The following is a 24,976-nucleotide window of genomic DNA, read 5'->3' on the forward strand; positions in this document are numbered from 1 at the left end:
AGGAAGGTACATTTTAGGATAAAGATCAACATCGTTCGTATGAAGGGGATTATTGAAAGAAATGTTGATAGTCTCTTCTTGAACCAAAATATCATCATTGCTAGGAAATTTTTTGGAAGAGGGACTAGAACTAGTCTTTAATTATTTATCCCTAAAGGAGAGGTTATTGAAGTGAAAAGAAGTTGTAGCTTCACTAGAGAAGATAGATTTTATATCATCCTGTATAACCACCTTAGTGGCATAAACTCCTTGCACAATAATAATTAGTTTGTTGGGACTGTAAAATGTATACTTATTATAACCACCTTGAACCATAAGAAAAATAGGTTTTTAAGAGGTTGAGAGATTTCAGGAATTCTACCACCTTTAACAACAATGAGAGGCTAGTTCGGAGTTTCATAACCATTCACATGTATCATATTGATCAAAGATGGTTTTGGAATATGTATGGAAGATATAATAGAGCTGAAATCATGAAGTGCTTCATAAAGAGGATTATGAACCTTAAACACTTTTTCATGGATAGGATTATCTTCATATTGAGTGAAATGGAAGTCCTCATAGAGGGAATTGTTAATGAGAATAAACCCTTGTAGGCTAAAAGAATATGCTATATACTATCTGGAGAATGATTTTGTCACACCGAGCACTTATCCTTTGACTATGGAAGAGATAAAGGCAAAGAAAGAACATATTGAAGCAATGATTGAAATAACATCTGCATTGACCATTTCAGAGTTTAATGATCTAGAAGGCTGCAATGATGCAAAGGCAATGTGGGATAAGCTCATATCAGTATATGGAGGAGATGAACATGTTCAAAGAGAAAAAGTAGACAGTCTGAGAGGACAACTTGAATCTATGAGGATGAATGAAGGTGAGAACATAACTCAGTACAGTACAAGACTAAAGGAGATTGTCAATCAAATCAAAGGAGTAGGTAGAACTATTGAAGAAATGGATATAACAAGTAAGTTGTTAAGAACCCTTCTACCAGCTTATGCAATCCAAGTCTCAATAATCAATGAATTGAGGTCTGTACCTAATATGCCAGTTTCTTTGGATGCTACTATTGGTAAGCTACATGCATTTGAGTTAAGTAATTTTGATAACAGTGGATCTTCGGTAAATAAAGTTTAATCTGCATTTAGTTCTTTTCATTTTGATGAATCTAATGACTACAATGAAAGAAAGTATAAGTACTCTAAAGGAGATCATAGTGGAGCAAGTGAAAGATTTTGGAAGAACATGGAAGAAGTACACAAACTCTATGAAGAAATCAGAAAGCAAGAAGAGTTTGAAGCACTATTAGCCAAAAGGTTACCGAGAGGCAAAGGTAAGTATAAAGAAAAACTACCTTTGAAATGTTTCAATTGTGATAAGATAGGACATATGGCTTCTAACTATCCTGACAAAGATTTTACTAAAAAGAGAGATTACCGAGATAACAGATAGAAAGATAACCGTTACAGAGGACACTGAGACTTTAGAAGAAGAGATAGAAAGACATGCTTAATAGCTGATGAGGAATCTAATGATGATAAATTAGATGAGACTAATACAGAGGAATTTGTTTATGTGGCTATCAAGGACAGCTCAGATGAAGAAAGGTATGAAGAAAAATCCCTAATATCTCACATAAACACTAATGATTCTTGGATTATAGATAGTGGATGCTCACATCATATGACAAGAGATAAACACAAGTTTGTTATGTTAGAAGATTATGATGGAGGCTATGTTAGATTTGGTAATGATGCACCATGTCTAGTAAAAGGTAAAGGATCTATAACACTTCTTGATAATGCAAGATGCAGTGATGTTTATTGGGTTGAAAGTTTGAAATACAATTTACTGAGTGTAGCAACTAAACAAGATAGGTTATCAAATAGAATTTTAGAAAGGAATTGTCAAAGTTCATGACAAGAATGGAAAGTTAGCTGCTATCAAGACACAAACAAAAGGTAATACATTTCACCTTGACTCAACTCAGAATAAGTGTTTGCATGCAAAGATTGATGATACTTGGCTATGGCATAAGAGGTTTTGTCATGTAAATTTTGATAATCTGATCAAAATAAGTAAAAAGCACAGAGTAAGAGGTCTACCGAGTCTTGAAAAACCTAAGAATGCTATGTGCCGAGGATACCAGATGGGTAAGATGAGAAGATCAAGCTTTACAAGTAAGTCTTACACTTCTAAGGGAATTTTAGATCTAGTGCACACTGATCTTTGTGGTCCTATGAAAGTTCAAAGTTATTATGGTGATAAGTATTTCATATTATTTGTGGATGACTATTCAAGGATGATGTCAGTAATATTTTTAAAAGAAAAATCAAAAGCTTTTCAAATGTTTAAATGGTACAAGGCAAGAGTTGAAAATGAAATAGGAAGACAACTAAAATGTCTTAGATCAGATAGAGGAGGAGAGTTCACATCTGATGAATTCAACTTATTCTATAATGATCATGGTATTAAAAGATAAGTCTCTGCACCGAGAACTCCATAATAGAATGGAATAGGTGAAAGAAGAAATAGATCTATTGTGGATTGTGCTAGAACACTGATGATTGAAAAGAAGGTCCCACAAACATTTTGGAGAGAAGCAATAAGCATAGCTGTTTACACCTTGAATCGAGTTCAATTGAAGAAAGGTACTTTGAAGACACCATATGAGATCTGGTATGATAAGAAACCTAATGTTAGTTATTTTAAAATCTTTGGAAGTAGATGCTATGTTCATAAAGATGATAGAAATGGCAATTTTGATCAGAAAAGTGAAGAAGGAACATTTCTAGGTTATTCCTCCAGAAGCAAAGCATTTAAATGTCTGATCAAATCATCTAACAAAATAGTAGAAAGTGCAAATGTGAAAATTGATGAATTTGTAGAAAGAAATAATGAAGGAAATTCCAAGGAACCAGAAGACTATGATGAATTTGTCTATGTTCAACCAAGAAGTCTTACCGAAAAGACTGTTGAAGAAAATGAAGAGAATATCCAGTTACCAAGTGATGAAGAAGATCATATAGAGCCTACGAAGCCTGTATTAGCCAAGTATGTCAGAAGACATCATGCACCAAGTCAGATCATAGGAGATAAGGATGATCCAGTGATGACAAGGAACAAATTGAGACAGAACACATGTTTGATATCTGAATTTGAACTGAGAATAGTAAAAGAGGCATTTAACAGTGAAGATTGGGTAAATTCTATGATAGAAGAGATTGATCAAATCAAGAAGAATGACACATGGACACTAATCCCAAGACCAAAGGATAAAAATTTAATTGGTACAAAGTGGATTTTCAAAAACAAGCTAAATGAAAAAGGAGAAGTCATTCAAAACAAAGCAAGATTAGTTTGCAAAGGTTATGCTCAAGAAGAAGGAATTGATTATGGTGAAACTTTTGCACCTGTTGCTAGACTTGAAGGAGTAAGAACATTGTTGGCCTATGTTGCTTTCAAGAACTTCAAGATATATCAAATGGATGTCAAATCTACATTTCTGAATGGAATATTAGAAAAAGAAGTTTTCATTGAACAACCTGAAGGATTTGTTGAAAACAATAATAAAGATCAAGTATGTAAATTGAACAAAGCTTTATATGGTTTGAAACAAGCACCAAGAGCATGGTATGAAAGATTGCACTCTTATTTGATTAAGATTGGTTTTATAAGGACAAGTGAGAACAACAACACATACATGAAGAATGATGAAAATGGAATACTGATCTCAGCCATATTTGTTGATGATATTATATTTTGTGGAAATGACTCTTTATGCAAAAACTTTGGAAATGAAATGAGCAAAGAATTTGAGATGTCATTAATTGGTGAGATAAAGTATTTTATAGGTTTACAGATATTGCAAATGAAAAATGACATTTTCATTACTCAATCCAAGTACATAAAGGAAATCTTGAAGAAATTCAGAATGGATGATTCAAAACCAGTAAGTACTCCTATGACTACCAACTGTAAATTATCTAAGAATGATGAATCTGCATTTGTTGATGAGACAATCTACTGATCCATGATTGGAAAACTACAATATGTTGTTCACAGTAGACTAGACTTAGCACATGCAGTAGGTATAGTTTCAATATTCTCTACAGATCCTAAGGAAACACACATGACAGCAATCAAAAGAATTTTTAGATACTTGAAAGGCACGGAGGATTATGGATTAGTATATCAGAAAGGAAATGATTTTGATTTAAAAGTTTATACTGATGCTGATTGGGCAGGCAACATTGATGACAAAAAAAGGACAAGTGGAGGAGCTTTCTTTTTAGGAGAAAGATTAGTGAGTTGGCTTAGCAAGAAACAAGGATGTGTTTCATAGGCAACAACAGAAGCTGAATATGTTGCTGCAGCATTGAATTGTACCAACATTTCATGGATCAAACAACTATTGGAAGGTATAAATGAGAAAGTTACAGAGCCAATAACTATATTCTATGACAATACTAGTGCCATTAATATTTCAAAGAATCCTATTATGCACTCTAAGACAAAGCACATATCTATCAAATATCATTATCTTACAGAAGAAGCTCAAGAGAAGAAAGTGGTGTTGGAATATATTAGCACAATGGAGCAAATAGAAGATATCTTCACCAAGCCACTACCAAAGGACACTTTTCAATATCTCAGAAGCAAGTTAGGGGTCCTACCCCTATCTTCTACTCACTGACCGAGTTCGGTGAAAGCATCAATTCGATGACTCTAATGAATATCTTTTGGGAGTTGATGCTGAGTGATACGCTTTAGGATGTTTTCTAAAAGTGTACTGGAAATAATACAAGAAATATTATAGGGAACAAGAATTGAAGACAAATGCTCTAACCGAGACTCAGTTGATACACAATAGAAAGAATCACTTCTTACAGAAAGAAATTATGTTTTAGTTTTTTACTTTTTGGCATTGTTGTCAAAGGGGGAGAAGAACTATCAGACCAATATAGGGAAGAAGACTACTATAAAGAAGAGAAGACTAGAAGAAAACTGAGCAGACTACAGATTGGGAAGAAGAGTGAAGAAATGAGGAGAAGTCTAATGTATGGGGGAGAGCATTTTAGCATTTCAGAATCACAGGAATCCAAATCTATTAAGGTCAAATCAATTGGTTTTTCCATCCATGCCAAAGGGGGAGATTGTTGGCAATATTGCATTATAATAGACAATGAAAGATTGTTGGCATTTCTTAAGGATATTGAGAAGGTTGTTGATGATTATGGATATAACTGATTAAAGATGTTTTACTGTCTTGATATTATTATTTTGTCATTGATGTCAAGAAATTGATTTTCTAATTCAGTATGATGTTGCCATATCTAGAGAAGTATGATATGAATATTATAAAGATGTCGGTAAAAGACACAGGAAAGAATATGATGAATAAGGGGATGAATAAGGTATTCAATGGGCAACTACTACCGACTAAGACAATGATGAGATCATGATCTTTTAGATTGCTTTAACATCATACATATGTTGTAAATTGTAAAGGTTAATACTATACATTGTTATCAAGCAAAGAACCTAGTTAGTAAACCCTAAGGTTATCGCTATCGGTTAATGAAGGAGGAATGTTTACCAAGTGAGGTCTAGTATTCACCGAGTTGTTACCAAGTTGTGACCGCGCTATAAAAGAGTACATTAAATGTTTTCATGAGGTATTTAATGAAGGAAGCTGATGAGCTAGAGCTGATCAAATGATTGGTAAGTCGTGGAAGAAGTTTGTTAACGAATATAAGGTAATGGAAAGTTGGCATGAAGATCTATAGCTCAGATTGAATTGCAATACCCAGGCACAAGTTCCAAGACTATTATGCAAGTTCCAAGGTGAGGCAAAACATTTTCAGATCGAAAGATGCATTGAACCTGGACAAGATTGAAGATCTGATGGCTATGATTGATCATGGGAAATGTGATCAAGGAGATTAAGCGGTTACCTAATTGTTTATAAATAGGAAACTGTTGATAAACAATGTATGTGGGCAAGTGTATGCACAGGGATGCTACATAGTGATTACTGAGCACAGAAGCTTGAAGACCTGTTAGAATAACAGAGTATAGAAGCCTAGCAGATAGACAAGATTAGTTCTATGTCTAGATTGTATTGAACAAATAGGAATCTGCTTTATCATTTTAGTTGTGAAGTTATAGATATATTTTATTACTGTTATTTTGTGAAAGTGATAGAAAATCTCTTAACCGAGTGGACTTAACAGTCTTATATGTAAATCCTCTAGCAAGGTGACATTCCGACTTAGTGTTTGAAATCCTTTAACAAGGTCACTTCTAAAAAAGTGAACATCCTACTAGATCTAAGGGAAATCCCTTAACCGGGTCACATCTAGTAATGTGTTTGTAATCTTTAACAGGATTTGCTTTTAACCGAGCATACTCTAGAAGAGTATATTTCTTAGTGGGTTTGAAATCCCACAATGGTTTTTCCTTGTTTGGGTTTCCATGTTAAATCTGGTGTTATGAGGTTTATATTGTTCATATGCTTTTGAGTTTGCATGTTTAATAGTTTTGGATATATGACTAATATATATGTTACTGAGGTTGAATCTAATGTTTTTATGGATGATTGAGTTTGTATGATTCACCCCCCCACCCCTCTCATCTTGTTGGCTATTGGATTTGTACTTATATTAAGTATCAGAACTATCGCGTAGGATCTTTAGAGAGGGATGAAGTGTCATAAGTAGGTCTAGGAAACTATTTTGATGAATAATTATGTCAACCAAAACTAACATTTTGTCCTAGAATTGATGGTAACATGAAAATATTTGAAAATGTCCCTTTTTTTTAATGATGCAGTGACAAAAATAACAAAAACAAAGAAAATTGAATGTCTAAGAAGTAAAGAAATTATGTGATTAACTAAGTGCACACACATGAACTAACGAACAAATTAATGAACGTGCATAAGCGATATGTTTAAGAAAATTTTGCAAATACAAATGCATAAATACATTTACAAATTAGATCGTATGCCACAAATAAGAAAAAATGAAAATGTAAGAATGAGGGTTTCATCAAATAATTATTGGATGCAAATTGAATTAAGCACAATTAGGACCTTAACTCACCTTCATACAAATATTGGAATATAAAAACACCTAGAGGAGTTATCATCCTTGACTAGCTCTTTTCAAAGAGAGTCAAGGGATACTACTAGGGTTTATATTCCTTAGTTTTTTATAGAAATGAATATGTAAAGTATGATGAAGTTTGAATCAAATCCATAAAAAAAGAAGTTTTTTAAAGTAGCATATTCATAAGGACTTTTAGTGGCATAAAATCTATGCACAATAATAATTGGCTTGTTGCGACTATAAAATGTATCAGTACTATAACCTCCTTGAACCATAAAATATGGTTTTTAAGAGGTTGTGAGGTTTGAGGAATACTACCACCTTTAAAAACAATCATAGGCTTGTTAGGAGTTTCATAACCATTCACATGTATCATATTGATCAAACATGGTTGAGGAATATGCATGAAAGATATAATAGAGCTTAAATCATCAAGCCCCTCATAAAGAGGATTATCAACCTTAAACACTTTTTCGTGGATAGGATTATCTTCAGATTGAGTGAAATGGAGGTCTTCATCGAGGGAATTGTTAACAATAGTGAACCTTTGTAGGCTAAGAGCATTATCTTTTTTCAAAGTATCCTTACAAGGAAGGTACATTTTAGGGGAAAGATCAACATCATTTGTATGGAGGGGATTATTGAAAGAAATGTTGATAATCTCTTCTTAACCAAAATATCATCATTGGTAGGAAATTTTTTGGAAGAGGGACTAGAACTAGTCTTTAATTATTTATCTGTAAAGGAGAGGTTATTGAAATGAAAAAAAGTTGTAGCTTCACTAGAAAAGATAGATTTTATATCATCCTATATAACAACCTTAGTGGCATAAACTCCTTGCACAATAATAATTAGTTTGTTGGGACTGTAAAATGTATACTTATTATAACCACCTTGAACCATAAGAAAAATAGTTTTTTAAGAGGTTGAGAGGTTCCCAGAATACTACCACCTTTAACAACGTTGATAGGCTAGTTAGGAGTTTCGTAACCATTCACATGTATCATATTGATCAAAGATGGTTTTGGAATATGTATGGAAGATATAATAGACCTGAAATCATGAAGTGCTTCATAAAGAGGATTATGAACCTTAAACACTTTTTCATGGATAGGATTATCTTCAAATTGAGTGAAATGGAAGTCCTCATAGAGGGAATTGTTAATGAGAATAAACCCTTGTATGCTAAGAGAATTCTCTTGTTCCAAAGTATCCTTACAAGGAAGGTACATTTTGGGAGAAAGATCAACATCATTCCTACGAAGGGGACTATTGAAAGAAATGTTGATAATCTCTTCTTGCACCAAAATATCAACATATATAGGACACATTTTGGAAGAGGGCCTAGAAATAGTAATTAATTCTTTATCCCTAAAGTGGTGGTTATTGAAATAAAAAGAAGTTGTAGTTTCACTAGAAAAGATAGATTTCATATCATCCTCTAGAATCAAGTTATCCTTATGAGGGAAATACACTCTAGGAGTAGAATGAACATCACTCTTCAAATCATCATCCTTCAAAAGGATATCTTTGCAAGATATATTAACAATCTCTTCTTGAACTAGATCATCCTTATGAGTAGCACAAATTTTGGGAGAAGAACCAGCATTATCTATAAATACTTAATCTTTAGAAGGGAGAGCATTAATAAAGGTGTTATTTAAATCATCCTCTTGCTTCAAAAAGTGCTTGGTAGGATCTTTAGGACAGGGATCAAGGGTCATAAGAAGGTCTCGAAAACTATTGTAATGCAAAAATATGTCAACCAAGGCTGACATTTTTTCCTAGAATCAATCATAACATGAAAATATTTGAAAATGTCTATTTCTTTAATGATGCAGTGAAAGAAATAATGAAAACAAAGAAAATTGAATATCTAAGAAATAAAGAAATTATGCGATTAAATAAGTGCACACATATGAACGAACCCACAAATTAAATGAAAATACATAAGCTATATGTTTATGAAATTATTGAAAATAGGAATGTATAAATGCATATACAAATTTGATTTTAGACCACAAATGAGAAATAATGAAAATATAAGAATGAGTGTTTCACCACAAAAATAATAGATACAAATTGAATCAGGATCTATTAGGACCTAAACCCATCTTCATACGAACATTGGAATATGTAATCACCTAGAGGACTGATCATCCTTGACTAGCTCTTCTGAAAGAGAGTCAAGGGATACTGCAAGGGTTTCTATTCCTTTGTTTCTATAGAAATGAATATGTAAAGGATGATGAAGCTTGAACCAAATCCAGAAAAAAGTATTTTTTTAAATTAGCATATTCATAAGGAATTTTAGTGGCATAAACTCCTTGCACAATAATAACTGGTTTGTTGGAACTATAAAATATATCATTATTATAACCACCTTGAACCATAAAAAAGTAGTTTTTAAGAGGTTGAGATGTTTGAGGAATACCACCACCTTTAACAACAATAAAATGCTTGTTAGGATTTTCATAACCATTCACATGTATCATATTCATCAAAGATGTTTCAAGAATATGTATTGAAGATATAATAGAGCTGAAATCATCAAGTGCTTCATAAATAGGATTATGAACATTAAACACTTTTTCATGGATAGGATTATATTCATATTGAGTGAAATGGAAGTCCTCATAATGAGAATTGTTAATGATAGTAAATCCTTAAAGGCTAAGAGCATTCTCTTGTTCAAAAGTATACTTACAAGGAAGGTCCATTTTAGGAGAAAGGTCAACATCATTCCTATGAAGGGGATTAATGAATGAAATCTTGATAATATCTTCTTGTATAAAAGTTTCATCATAGGTAGGACAAATTTTTGAAGAGAGACTTGAACTAGTTGTTAATGTTTTATCCCTAAAGGGTAGGTTTTTGAAATGAAAAGAGGTTGTAGTTTCACTAGGAAAGATAGATTTCATATCATCCTCTACAACCAAGTGATCCTTATGAGGGTGGTACACTCTAGGAGAAGGATCAACATTACTCTTAAAATCTTTATCCTTGAGAAGGAGATGTTTGAAAGAAATATTAACAATCTCTTATTTAACTAGGTTGTACTCATGAGTAGGACTAGTTTTGGGAGAAGAACCAACATTATCTATTAATACTTTAACTTTAGAAGGGAGTCTATTATCAAAGGTGTTATTTAAATCATCCTCTTTCCTCCAAAAGTCCTTGGTAGACCTTTAGGAGAGGGGTAAAGGGTCTTTAGAAGGTCTAGGAAACTATTGTAATGCAAAAATAATTCAACCAAGGCTGACATTTTATCCTAGAATCGATTGTAACATGAAAATATTTGAATTTTTTTTTTTTTAATTGAAGCAATGAAAGAAATAATGAAAAAAAAGAAAATTGAATGCCTAAGAAATAAACAAATTATGTGATTAACTAATTGCATGTGCATATGAACTAACCAACAAAATTAATGAAAGTACATAAGCTGTATGATCAAGAAATTATTGCAAATATTAATGTATAAACGCATATACAAATTAGATCTTAGACCACAAATAAGAAATAATGAAAATTTAAGAATGATGGTTTAACCAAAAAATTAATGCATGCAAATTGAATCAAGCACTATTTTGACTGAAACCCACTTTCATTCAAACATTGGAATATGAAAACACCTAGAGGAGTGATCATCGTTGACTAGCTTTTTTGAAAGAGAGTCAAGGGATACCGCTAGGGTTTCTATTCCTTTGTGTCTATAGAAATGAGTATGTAAAGTATGAGAGAATGCAATCTTACAATGAAAGTACAAAAAGAAATGAACACAAAGGTAATGCAACAAGAAAACAAAGAACTAAAAGGAGGGTCTCAATATCCACCTTTAGGTAAAATTTTGAGGTCTATTGAGTCTTATTTTGCATCCACGCTTCACAGTTCAATGTCTATGTTCAAAAGTTGTGTCTACATCTGCTATAATCATGTTTTTGTTTTTAGTTTTTAGAATCTTTTTCATTTTTAAGGTTTTCAATTTGGTTTTAGCCTAGCCCCTTGTATTGTACTAACAAAGTGGTGCAGTTTTGAAAAAGAGAAAATATCATATTGTCGAAAGCCCCCCTTTCTCATTTGGATTTGGATTTCTAAAATATACCTAACTAGTGTCTTGCACATGGGGGTAATCTTTCAAAACTACTAATTATTTGTTTTAGGGGTAATTTAGGTGCATGTCTTTGATTTTTAGTCTAATTAAGGGCACATCTTTTTCATTTGGGGTTAAAGAACTTGTTTGAAGTGTTTGGTGTGCTTTGCACATTTTATGTTTATAACCCTAGAGTTGTGATGTAGGAGTATCCCCAATCTATGAGCAATCTTGCATCGATAAAAAATATTTCCTTTCAATTTAGTTCTTGTTCAATTGAGTGTGCATTTTTTTGTGTTCCTACTGGTAGGTGTCGTTCGTTGCTTTGTTTTCATTGTAGATCCTATTTTTCAGTCTCCAAGCTGGTTCATGTGCTTAATTATAAATTTTCATTCTATTTGGATTCTTTTCCAACTAATTATCACTCATGGTTTGATTGTTTATGGGTTCTGGGATAGTTCTTGAGCTTACCGGTTGGTTTTCTTTTATTCCTAGATCAGTTTCTTGGTGTGTGGATCTATTTGGGGTCTTGTTTGATTTTATTTTGCATGTGGCTGACCTTCCTACTGATCTACACTTCTTGGTTGTTATTATTCTAAGGAATTTATTTTATTCTTACGGCCGACCTAGTTACTCATTTCATTTTCCTGCATTGGTAAATGTAATCTTGTTTGGCTAACCCAGATATGTTCTAGAGGGTATATATAGGGTATTATGTAATCATTTATAATATAGAAGAAATCTCAATCAAAATAAGGATTGAGATTTGTGATTAGTGATCTGTTTGATTTTAAGGGTCTCAGATGGATTGTATCTGGCTTGTAGCTTGCATGTAACTGGTTGACTACCGGATGTTCTATGATGATTGTATGATGATAACCAGTTTCTTGCCCAAATGTTATAAGACAATAATCTGATCTATTTTTGTAGTTTTTCTATGTTTTATTATTGCTTTTGCTATGTTACTCTTGCTACATAAGCCAGTCAGTTCTCTTTTGAGGGTTTACCGGTTATGGCTACATCAATTGGTATAAAAGCTAGTTATGAACCAGTTGGTGGAAGAGTTGTTTGCAAACCTTGAGGCATTCCTTTGGGTGGACAAATTACCAATTGGAGGCAGGCTATGTGTGTTTTCAATAGATCACCAAGTAAGAGGCAATTTAAACTGCTAGTCAGATCACCAGAGCAGAAGAGAAGATGCCTCCTAGAAGGATGAAACACCGGAAGGTAGAGAAGATGATGGAGGATTTCAAGAATGAGGTGAGGAACAAAATCTAGAATGCATTGGTTGTTTTGCTGAGGAATCGAGAGTTTGAGGATGAATATGAAGAAGTTGGCAAAGAGCTTGAAGTGGAAGAGGTTGAAGGACTAGAAGATAGAAGAGAGGAAATATTATTGAGAGAAGTGGCACAAGCAAGTAAAGTCCATAAAATGGAACCTTCAAACATTTCCCGGTTGCTGAACCCAAAGGATCTGATTGACTAGACCAAATTGTTGGAGGATTACTTTGAGTTTGAGGATATCAAGGACCCACATAAACTCTAGCTGGCACATACTATGTTGAAAGAGAATGTTGCCTTATGGTGGAAAGAATTGTAGAAAGATAGAGTGGAGAATGGAGAAATGAATATCACCTGGTGGAGGCATATTGTTGCAAGAATAAAGGCCAAGTTTATACTGAGAGACTATGTGTTGAAATTATTCAAGAAGTTGAAAATCCTGAAACAAAGAAACATGACTGTAAAAGAGTATATTGAGGAATTCAACAAATTCATGATTAGATTAAGACATAGAGAGATGGATAGAGGTGGCAAGGTACATAAATGTACTTTCATTTAACATTCAAGATGAGATGAGTATGTTGTAGGTTTCAACAGTTGAATAAGCTTACCAGTATACTTTTAAGGCTGAGTAGAAGATGAGAAGAAGATAGTCGAATAACCCTATAGGGAAGGAGAGATTCACGGGGCACATGAGTACAAAAGAAAAATGTGGAAATAGAAACAAAAACTAAGTGGAGTAAAGAACCGAAATAGAAAACACATAGGAAAGGCAGTGGCAGTACCATCAGAGAAATTATTGGTAAATATTTCAAGTGTGGAGAAACCAAACATAGATTTTATGAATGTAAGTAGGGAATGGCAAGAAGTTGTGTGGCAAATGAGGAACTGGAAGGTGAAGTTACTAAGACTCATAGTACACGAGAGCAAGGACAATCCCTTATGTTTAGAAGAGTTGTGATGGAGAAGAGCAGTGAAGATACCGAACATACTCAGAGAAGAGTCTTTTCTAGACTGTGTGCAATTTGGTGGTAAGTGTTGCAAGGTTATTGTGCATAATGAAATTATTGATAATTTGGTATTTGAGGATATGATGAAAAGTTATAAGTAAAGGAGAAGTTTTTGGTGAAATTTAATATTGGGCCTTTAGGGATGAGGTCCATTGTGAAGTTGTATCTATGAGTGCTTGTTGGGTCTTGTTGGGACGACCTTGGCAGTTTGATAGGATCTATTTATAACTATAGAAGAAACCTAATCACTATTAGGAAAGATGGGTAGAAGTTCATATTGACTTCTTTGAAAGAGAATCAAAAGGAGGTGAAGAACTAGAATCTCAAGAGAAGTAGCAGTATTGAGAAACTAGTTGCAGAGGCTATACCAAAAGATGGAATGATTTCACAGAAGAATCTGATAGATAAGCCTAAAGGACAGATAGAACTGGATGACAGGAAAATTATGGTGACAAATCAGATAAAGTCTTATGGAAGAAACAAATCAGAGTTGCATAATAAAGATAGTAGTAAGTAAAGACAATGTGTAGACTTGAAACAAAGGAAGAGAAACAAACATAGTCAGGGGTTAGATAATCCGGTTGAGGTTCTGAAGGAGCTAGAGAAGTTGTTTGTAGATAAGGGAGATGTTTGGATTACAAATGAGAATTGGGTATTTATCCTGAATCCTTTTTGATGTTCACGAGTTTGCTCTCATGGAACATCTCTTTCTACTTGGGGTGTCTGATGCAAGAGAATGCCTAATCTATGAGAAATTTTGCATTGACTAAAAATATTTCCTTTCAATTTAGTTCTTTTTCAATTCAGTGTGCATTTTTTCTTTTTTTCCTACCATTAGGTGCCGATAATTTCTTTATTTTCATTGAAGATCCTATTTTTAGTCTACAGGATGGTTCATGTGCCTAATTCCATATTTTTAGTCCATTTGGATTCTTTTTCAGCTAGTTATCACTCTCGGTTTGACTATTTCTGGGTTTCAGGATAGTTATTGAGCTTACTGATGTGTTTTCCTTCATTTCCAGAGTATTTTCTTGGCATGTGGATCTATCTGGGGTCTTTTCCGATGTTCTTTGGCATGGGGCCAACCTTCCTATTGATCCGCACTTCTCTATTTTTTATTTTCCAAAGGAATTTCTTTCATTCTTATGGATGACCTAGTTACACATTTCATTTTCGTGCATTGGTAAATGTAATCTTGTTTGGCTGATCCAGATATGTTCTGAAGGGTATATATAGGGTATTATGTAATCATTTGTAAGATATAAGAAATAGAAATAAGAATAAGCATTGAGATTCATGATTAGTGATCCTATTGATTCTGACAGTCCTAGATGGATTGTATCTAGCTTGTAGTTTGCATGTAGCTGGTTGACTACCGAATGTTCTGTGATGATAACCAGTTAGTTGTCAAAGGTTTTAAGACAATAATATGATCTGTTTCTATAGTCTTTCAATTTTTTATTGTTTCTTTCATTGTGTTACTCTTGCTACATAAGCCAGTTAGTTCTCTTTTGAGATTTTACCAGTTATTTCTGCATTAAGTTGATAACAAAAGTATCCTCTCCCCTCACCTTTCATTGGACCTTGGGTGTAAGAGAAATTTTTATCATCTTCTATATAGGTAGAAAGGCCTATCTCTTGGGTATCCCATAAGTCCAGGTGAGAGAGCATGACCCAAGCAGTACTTCTTCTGCCTACAATATAAATAAATATGCTATGTGAAAGTTGCTATGAGTTGGTGACATGTATCTACATGGATGGTTCTCCCTAGTATCCACAATTGTGTTGGATACATTAAAAAAACATCTTTGAGGATTAGGAGTGGGTTCTTAAATGAGCCATCATCGTATGGGTAGACACCAAGGACTACAAAAGTTACCCCACTAAACACCTTTTTTTGTAGAAGCCAAAAATCTTTACATTTGATGGTTCAAGGAGTATGGATTGTACTGCATAAATACCCCTCATGTACCCTTTCATGTTGAGACATGAATCCCTCATTTGATTTTTGATCTTTTGAGGTAAGAGAATCTGGTATGCCCGATAAGTGAGTGTCATGGTAGGGGAGGCAGTTCTACCAAAATCTCTAGTTGTCAAGGAGGCCCCACTGAATGGTTTCTCTTTCCATCTTAGGTTGTGCATGTTTTCATGTATCTTTAATTTGTGCTATACCAATGAAAATCTTTTGAACATACACAAATTTTTTTTAGACAAACACACTTTTAGGTATTGTGTCTTTATTGTTTGCTATGTTTCCTTGCCACAGAAATATTCAACATTAAGATTTGGTCACATTCAACAACTTTACATTTGGAAAAAATTAGATATTTTATCAAAAACTATGTTGGTGACAACTTAAACCTCGTATGGGTTCAGAGACTGCATCTATGTAGGTCAAAATTGTGTTTTTGTCAAAAAAAAAAAATTATTAGATCAATAGATTAAATCACATCTTTATTCCTTGAAAAAACGTTTGCGTTGAAATACCATGTTTGCACAAAGCAAAATCATGTTTTTGTTAGATAGAAAAACATTATTAGTTTAACAGTTAAAATTGTGTTTGTCCCATACAACCGCATCTTTGATTAGAAATCATGTCTATGTAGAACCATTTCGCATCTCTATTTCAGAGTAGCATTTTGCAAAACTTCAAAAGAGAAAAACAGGCTTAAGTTATGATATTTAAAGGGCTTCAAAGGCATTTCCTATAGGGATTCAACATTTTCACTCAACCAGTCTTGGTCACATATTTTTCCACCATTTCCCTTCATTTGCAATCCCTCATATACACTTTTAAAACTAGAGTCAAAAATTTGCTTTGTGATCCTCATCTTATCTTGCAAACTTTCTACAACAAATCAATAACTGGTCCCCACATCAGATCTATCATCTTAGGGTTCCCCTTGGTCCTCTTTAGTCAAGGTCAACTTACCTCATCAAGAGACCTATCATCTCTTTGGAAGCCACACCTTACTTTAGATCCTACATTTTTGGACATTGCAAGACAACCCTAGATTCTTTCCATCTCATATCCTTTCTTTGTTTTCCATAGTCTTCATATTTCCTTCAGTATTCCATTTTAGCCAAGGTTAAGTTCATGGTTGAAAACCATTCCGAAAGGTCTAGAAGAGAAGCCAAAGAATCTCTAAGATCTCTCAACATGAGTACCTATGAGTTTTATGGAGATGATTTTAGAACCTATAAAATAGAAACTTGGATCCTATTGACTCCCCACCCTGGAGAGAGAAAGGAAGCCACTAGGATGATTTTCACTTGGGAGGAACTTTACATTCAAAAGAAGGGCTTGAATCCACTAGATCCAAATCCAAGGGAAACAAGGATGTGAATTCCAAGTGGATTGCAAGGGTTGAAGTGTGATTTACCCTCTTTTTTAAATGAGAAAGTTGACTTGTTGACTATGCGGAAAACATAGAGGAAATGAGTGAAGTGAGGAGCTACTAGTTTCGGATTGCATGATGTAACTTTTGATATGAGCTAATTAGATTGATGTGGATCTGCCCTACAAATTTAGAGAAAAGTCATCAAGACCATGATGAAAATATACATGGTCCGCCACAAAATTTGTGAAATGAAAAAAGGCTCTTCCATCTCTACAAATGAAGCCCAAACCTACAATTACAGTTGTGCACCTGCAACCTACACATAGAAAAGAGAAGAAAGAGGGGTTGTGGATAAGGGTTTGCCTCGGTCAAACCCCGATTGAGGAATCAACCCTGAAAGAAAGTAATTACAAATGCTTGAATGTAAACAATGGAAATGTATACCTTGTAGATTTGCAACTTGATGACGATAATTGCTTCATTTCTTGAACATAACAGCAAATGTTGTATGAAATAACATGTAACATGACAAAACCCTAACACACACACATTCTTACAAATGAATATTATAATATTTCTCTAATGGATGAATGAAGAAGACTAGAATGCTTGAATGCTTGATGATGACCTTGAAATCTTGTATCTTCTTCTTATGCTTCTTATTTGTCTTTTTGTTGTCGATCCATCCATGAATGAGGGTATTGAATTCCTTTTTATACATGTCTCAAGGATTAAAATTCAATCATCGAAGGCTAATAAAGAGGAATTGCAAACCCCGAAGACAATTTGTGCATAGGAGATGGGGTAGACCTAACATAGGGCTACCCTAAGAGGTGGGGACAGGGGGGGCATGTAGCTACCTTAATGGGAAAGGGGCTCCATGCCCCTATTTTTCCTATTTTGGGGCCCAGGTAGGGTCTAGAGTCTAGACAAGGAGGGTTTAAGGATGAAAATGCATAAAAAGGTATCTCGGTTAGGAAGGAATATATCATAACCGTGTGAGGACCTAAAATATTGTTAAAATTGTAGGGGTCACAACTTTATGACACTACATAACCCATTTTGAAAATCATAGCAATATACAAGACAATGAAAATGAGAACAACAATAATAATGACAATGCATCCATCAATTCCACGTACATTAAAGAAAATATCATAGATCCAAGGTTCAATATATTGGTTAAGGAAATCATTAGAAGAGATAGAAAATCCTTCTTTCAAGTCATGGTGCAAAGTGGGATGAAGCTACCTCATGATTTTGATGTGTCACAGATTATAGAAGATGACCCTAATCATGGAAAGCACAGAAATGTAAATCCTAGAGGACATAATGGTGGCAATAAGAGAGACCATTTTGTGCTTGAGTTACCTTCATCCTTATTTCAAAAAAAGTAAAGTTCCCAATACCTATGCTCATGCCAATTTTATGGGGAACTCTCATGAACGATCTTGTCATCTTCCTTTTGCATGGAGAATAAATGCTACGAAACATTCTCATGATGATACGCAAGTTAATACCAATGCATACGATTACACCCAAGGAAATATTCAAAATCATGACACGAGGAGACCTCGTGTTAGATTTGGGGGCAATATCCAAGATCATTCAAGTATGATACCTCCTATCCTCATGGTCATGACATGTATTGACCTATATCTAGTGCTCCTCATTACAATACCATACCAAGTTGTCCATATGAAAGTTATAACTATGTTCCTCCTCCATATGAACACATCTATGATCAATACCATACATATAAGCATTATATCCCTCCTCCTCCACTTTGTGGCTTAGGCATGGGATTAGCTCAATGACAAAGGACACCGCCCAAGAATAACTTGCAATAGTAAATCAAGGATTTATAAAAGAAAATGATGGATATGAATACGCCAAAGCAACATTACATAATGAAGGATATCTTTCCTTACCCATTTCATAGAAGCATTCCAATGCCTCCATTTCCTCCATATTTTGTGACACCAAATTTTGATAATTAAAGAGGCAAAGGGAATCCTAAGGCACACATAAGAGAATTTTTCACAGCATGCAGTGAGGTAGCAAGAGAAGAAATAGACTTCATGAGATTGTTCCCACAAAGCTTAGGTGGACAAGCTATGGAATTCTCTCCCAACTTCCACCTGGAATTAAGTCATGGAGTGATTTAGGAGAAGAAATCATACAACACTTCTCATACAATATTGAAATAGATGTGTCAGTGACTACCTTGTGCAAATACTAAAATGAAAAATGGGGAATCTTTTTCTTCATTCTTACAACGATGGAGAGGTAGTGATAGTCGATGCTCTTGTGATATCCCACAAAAAAAATGGTATAAATATTCACTCAAAAATTTAACAAGCATATTAGGTATGAGATAAGAAAGGCTTGTTTGTCTACCTTCAAAGTGTTAGGATTCCCAAAGATACTGAGAGGGGGGGTGAATCAGTATCTAATGGGTATCTATATTTTCTTAACTTATTAAGCAAATTTTATTCCAAAACAGTGTACTAGTAAACAAGAATTAATGCAGTTAATGCAAACAATAAACACAACATAGAAAGAACACCATAACACAAGATTTTTGATGAGGAAACCTGGTGTGGGAAAAAACCTAGGTGGGATTTGTGACCCACAATATTCACTCACTGGCCAATGAATGGATATTACTTACAATAGATGGTGCCTGCACATGCAGGAAGGGCAACTACCTAGAGCTCACTACTCAATTACAAAAGGAAGTCTCACTGACTTACAAAATGGATTATGGAAATCCAATATGATGTATTTCTTCAAAAAGCATCTACTATGCTAGGTTGAGTACCGGTTTAAGTTCATACAACAACCATAAACCTTACTCCAAAAATCTACCATAATATTCACTCATCATATCCATCTATATGTCTCTATATCTTCATCTCTCCAAATGATCTATAAAATCTCACACTTATATATGAGTCTTATTACAATATGCCATGTCGGCTTACAAAAATATATTACAATTAAATACAATATACAATAAATAAAATCATGTCGGTTAGGGTGCCGGTAATCATCTTTGTCATTGCTGGTGAACTATCTATCAATGTAGAGTCTGCTAGTGTCAGTGCCTACTAGTTCCATAGGATCACAAGGTTGACATCAATGACAATACCTTCAATCACCTACAATTCTCATTGGAGTGTGCAATGCCAACAATCTCCCCCTTTGGCATTGATGGCAACACTCATGAGAAAAATCCAAAATTGTATCCAAAAATTGAAGTCCAAAATTTTACCAAAATTGTGTGCTCCCCCAAAGGAGATGATCTCTTCTGTCAATCATTTTTCTCATCTCTGCTACCTCCCCTTTGACATCAATGACAAAGGCTATCAACAATGTCAATTGAGCGTAGTCCTAGCTTGAGCCTTGTAACCGGTTGGTTACAATCTGAAATAGATCTGCCAAAACAAAATTTAGGATCTTACTGAACCTATCACTGTCCTTCAATGTTTCCTTTGTTCTTTGATTTGTATTGGTGAGGTGATGCATTTTCTCTTTCAGTGTCTTCAATCCTTGAAAAAGTGCCTCAGAGATCTCTTTTTTCAAAGAGATGAGGTAGTCCAATTTGGGACCGAGTCTGCATTTTAGTTCTTTTGCCTTTCCTTTTATTCTATCCTTTTCTTTTCAAAATTTTCAATTTTATCCTCAAAACCTACTATCTCCTTTTCTATAACTGATAATGGTTTAGATGAACCAATGAGATTGTCAACTATATCATTTATTTCTTTCTATACTTTATTGATTTCGTTGTCTATATCCACTATCAAAATGTTAGTCTTGCATGTGTCCCTGTATAATTCTTTAAACTCCATTATTGTTTTTCTTAGTGCTGGTAAAATGGTATCAATGTGACCCATGTACTTATTTATTGTTTCACCTAAGAATTTTTCTTTTTCTCTGTCCATTTTTTCTTTAAATTTTTCCTCATTTATTTGATCAACTGTCAAAATGTTATCGGTGATATACTTAGACAATTTGTCTAGTTGACTTAAAGAATCTTTATTTACCACATTGCGCTTGGGTGCAATCAATTTTAGAATAGAAATAGTATCATCAATAGCTTTATATGCAAGTGCATTACACTCTATGATTTTCTTAATGGAATCCAATAATACCTCTATTACATTTGTTTCTCTAAATTTTGTCATGGAAGAACTAGATGATTGTCCAACTACCTTAACAACCTGCTTTCCACTGGTGTGAGTAACCTCTTTACTTGTATTGACCTTTGGTAGGTCAATTTGTGTTTGCATTTCAATCAACAAAAGTTTCAGTTTCTCAGTAGTTTCTATTAGTATTTCAAAAATGGAGATTGTTGGCATTCCAGTAGGTTTGTTGGTATGAGGATATTGAGAAGGTTGTTGAAGATTGTGGATATAACTGACAAAGGATGATTTCTGTCTTAATAATATTATTTTGTCATTGATGTCAAGCAATTGATTTTCTGATTTTGTATGATGTTGCCATATCTTAATGAGTATGTTTTGATAAGTATAAAGATGTCGGTAAGTGACACAAAAAGAATGAAAATGAAGGGGAGTAATAAGTTATTCAATGGGCAACTATTACCGAGTTAGACAATGATGAGATTTTGTTGTTATGATTATTTTGATATCCTATATTAATGAGTATTCTAAGAATGAGAAAACATTTCATTCATTAGATGAGTTAAGGTTTGATATTGTTTTATGTTACCAAGCATGAAGCTAGTCAGTAAACACTAAGGTTATTGATATCAGTTAAAGAAGGCAGAATATCTACTGAGTAAAGGTTCGGTATTTATTGAGTAACAACTGAGTAATAATAGAATGCATTGGATGGTAAACACATTATTAAATGAAGAATTCCAATGAGATGGAGATGTATAGATGATTGGTATATCGTGCAAGAAGTATGCTGAAGATATATGACAACGAAAATATAGGAGTTAGATCTACAGCATAGATTGAATGGTCATAACCTAGCACAAGTTCCAAGGAAGGAATACAACTTCCAAGGTGAGATAAAACATTTTCAGATCGAAGGATACAATGAACCTAGTCAAGTTTGAAGATCTGGTGGCTAAGATTGATCATGAGAAATGTGATCAAGGAGATTAAGTGGTTAGGAATTGTTTATAAATAAGAAATTGTTGATGAACAATAGGAGCAGGCAAATAGAAGAACAATGATACTATAGTAGTGATGACCAAGCATAGAAGATTAAATATTTGATTAAAGAACACATTAAGAAGCCCAGCCAGGAGCAAGATAAGTCTTATGAAAAGATTATTTTGAGCACATAGAGTCTTCTTTAGCATTTCAGATGTGAAGTTACAGATATATATTATACTATTATTTATTTTGTAAGTGATAGAAATCTCTTAACCAAGTGGACCTAATAGTCTTATTTGTAAATCCTCTAGCAAGGTAACATTTTGAATGAGTGTTTGAAATCCTTTGACAAGGTCACTTCTAACAAAGTGTGAGATTCTGACAAGTCTGAGGGAAATCCCTTAACCAGGTCACATCTAGCAATGTGTTTATGTAATCTGTAATAGGATTGGATTTTAACTGAGCATACTCTAGAAGGGTATATTTCTTAGTGGGTCCAAAATCCCATAGTAGTTTTTCCCTATTTGGGTTTCCATGTTAAATCTGGTGTTAAATGTATTATGATGTTTTAAGTATATTTGTTTATGAATTTGAATGATTTACAGTCATACTTGCATATCAGTAAAGGCTACCGAGGTTGAATCTGATGAATATATTGATTATTGAGTTTTTACGATTCACCCCCCCCCCTCTCATCTTACTAATAGTTGCCGATGGAACTGTCTCTGTAGGTACCTATGACTCAAAGCTTTCTCATTTTATTTCTCAACTTGTTTCGAAGTGGGTTTTACTGTGCTCTCTATTGTTGGTATCTCTGATGAAGTCTCAGTATTCACTACTGGTTTCTCAGTATGCACCTTTGTACTGTCCATTACTAGTATTTCAACAAGTTTTACTATGTTATCATTAGCTGGTTCCTCTAACTTTGTGGGTTTAGCAATGTTAGTATTAGTTACCATTCCAATAGATAGGAGATCAACTGATTATTTAGTTTGTGTTTCAATCCTAATATCCATGTTATCAACTTTATGCTCTACATGTGTCTCAATTGTAATGTTGTCAGTGAGTGGCTCAGTAGCCACATTTTCTTTTTCACTAGTGGTTTCCTTATCAACCACAATAATGACCCCTTTTGTATCAATATTCATTGTGTACAAGATCTCTAATTCATGATTTATGTCCTCATGTGGGGTCTCTACCTCAACATTTTTAGGGACTGGTGGTGTGTCAATAGTCTGAATTGGTGGAGTAATAGAAGGAAGTGGTTGCAAATTGTCTATTACTTTCATGTTGGGTAGTCCACCTACCTTGCCTTTACCTTTGTTCTTATCCTTTTGGTAGACCTTAAAGGTTTTGGGTCTCTTAAGTTCTTCTTGCTTCTCTTTCTCCACAAAGAAGATATCCTAGTTATCTATTGTTTCTTCAGTGATTTCATTAACTTTGCCTGCCATTAAAGATACATGCCAGTGACCATTGGAAAATACTGTCCTGTTAGCCTCACTTATTAACTCAACAATTTCTTCTACTGATTTAACAGGGTGAACTGCAAGTAGCTTCTCAATTTTAATTTTCTTATCTAACTCTATAATAGCTAATCTTTTTGCATCAATTCTCCTATACAAGTCACTAGGTAACACATTTACAACCTCTATCAAAACTTTCTTATAAATTCCAAGTATAGGATAATACTATTTTCTATGCTATCCTTTTCCTCATTAGTAAAAGTATCATACAACTTGCTAACATTTGATAAATTCTCATCATCTATTATTTCACTTAAAAGATTATCTAGAGGAGGGATAACTTGTTTTTCCTTCTTCTTTCTTGGTGTCATTTTCTTTGTTGGGGGCCTTACTACTTGTTGTTTCTTTCTAGCCTTCTTTGGTGCAAGAGAGGGTGCTGGTGAAGGTTTTCCTTTCCTTTCTACTCTCTGAAATTCAGCTGGGATTTCACTATTAGATGAAGTTCCAACTAGTGAAAGGTGAGCTTCTAGTTCTAACCCTTCCAAGTCACTTTCCTTAATACCAGTGATATTCAATATGTTTTCCTCGATCTCTTTGACCTATTTTGTTTCTTTTCTAATACGTTGCTCTCTTTTTTTCCTTCATTTAAGTGTTTGTACTGAGCTTTCTATGGTTTATGCATTACCAAATACTTCCTCTTTAGGTTCTTTAGGGGCTTCAAGTAGGGCTTTTTCATATGTCTCAATTATGTTTACATCAGCCTCATAACCAATTTGTGTTACCCAAATAGTTCTTGGAACCACTGCTTCATCCAAATTTCATCTTTCTTAATAACAAAATATATTTCTTTCTGATATTTGTCTACAATGCTCTATGGTAACCTTTCCCTAGTCTTCATTCTAGCCTTAAATGCTTGGAAATATTCAATGATATTGTTTTCTTTGTCTTTTCTCATGCTAGTAAATATATTTAGTAGTTGTTTGCCTACTGGTATGTCAAAACCAAATTCTTTCCTGCCTATGCCGAGGACTTCCTTTATACTATATAGCATTAGGCACACAAGTAGATTACCAAATCTAAAAGTACCCTTCTTATCACCTTTAATTTTCTTCAAATTATCAATTAATTTATCCTTCAGCCATTCACATATGTCTATCTTAGCATTACTATTTACCATATCATAAGCACTCTTGATACATAAACTAGAAATAGAGTTTAGTCTATTAGCATGTGTAGTTTTGTATCCATGTATCATTCTAATGAATCTAACATTTATGTATTTTACATCATTGAATCTCAAGGATCTATTGTCATATGTTGCACTGGATAGGGTTATAAAAAGGTTGTTGGAACTTTCTCTATTTTGTCAGGCCTACTACTAGTGGAAGGTAAGCCAGTCACTACCCTAACTACTTCTCTTGTTATCTTGTGGATGGAGTCAAGCTAGAAGAATTCTCCATGCACTCTACTTAGTACAATCCTTACAACTTCCTTAGGAAATTACAAAATATAAGTATCTCCACAAAACCTAGGGTTTCTATA

This window comes from Cryptomeria japonica, chromosome 5, assembly GCF_030272615.1.
Source record: "Cryptomeria japonica chromosome 5, Sugi_1.0, whole genome shotgun sequence".
Lineage (NCBI taxonomy): Eukaryota > Viridiplantae > Streptophyta > Pinopsida > Cupressales > Cupressaceae > Cryptomeria > Cryptomeria japonica.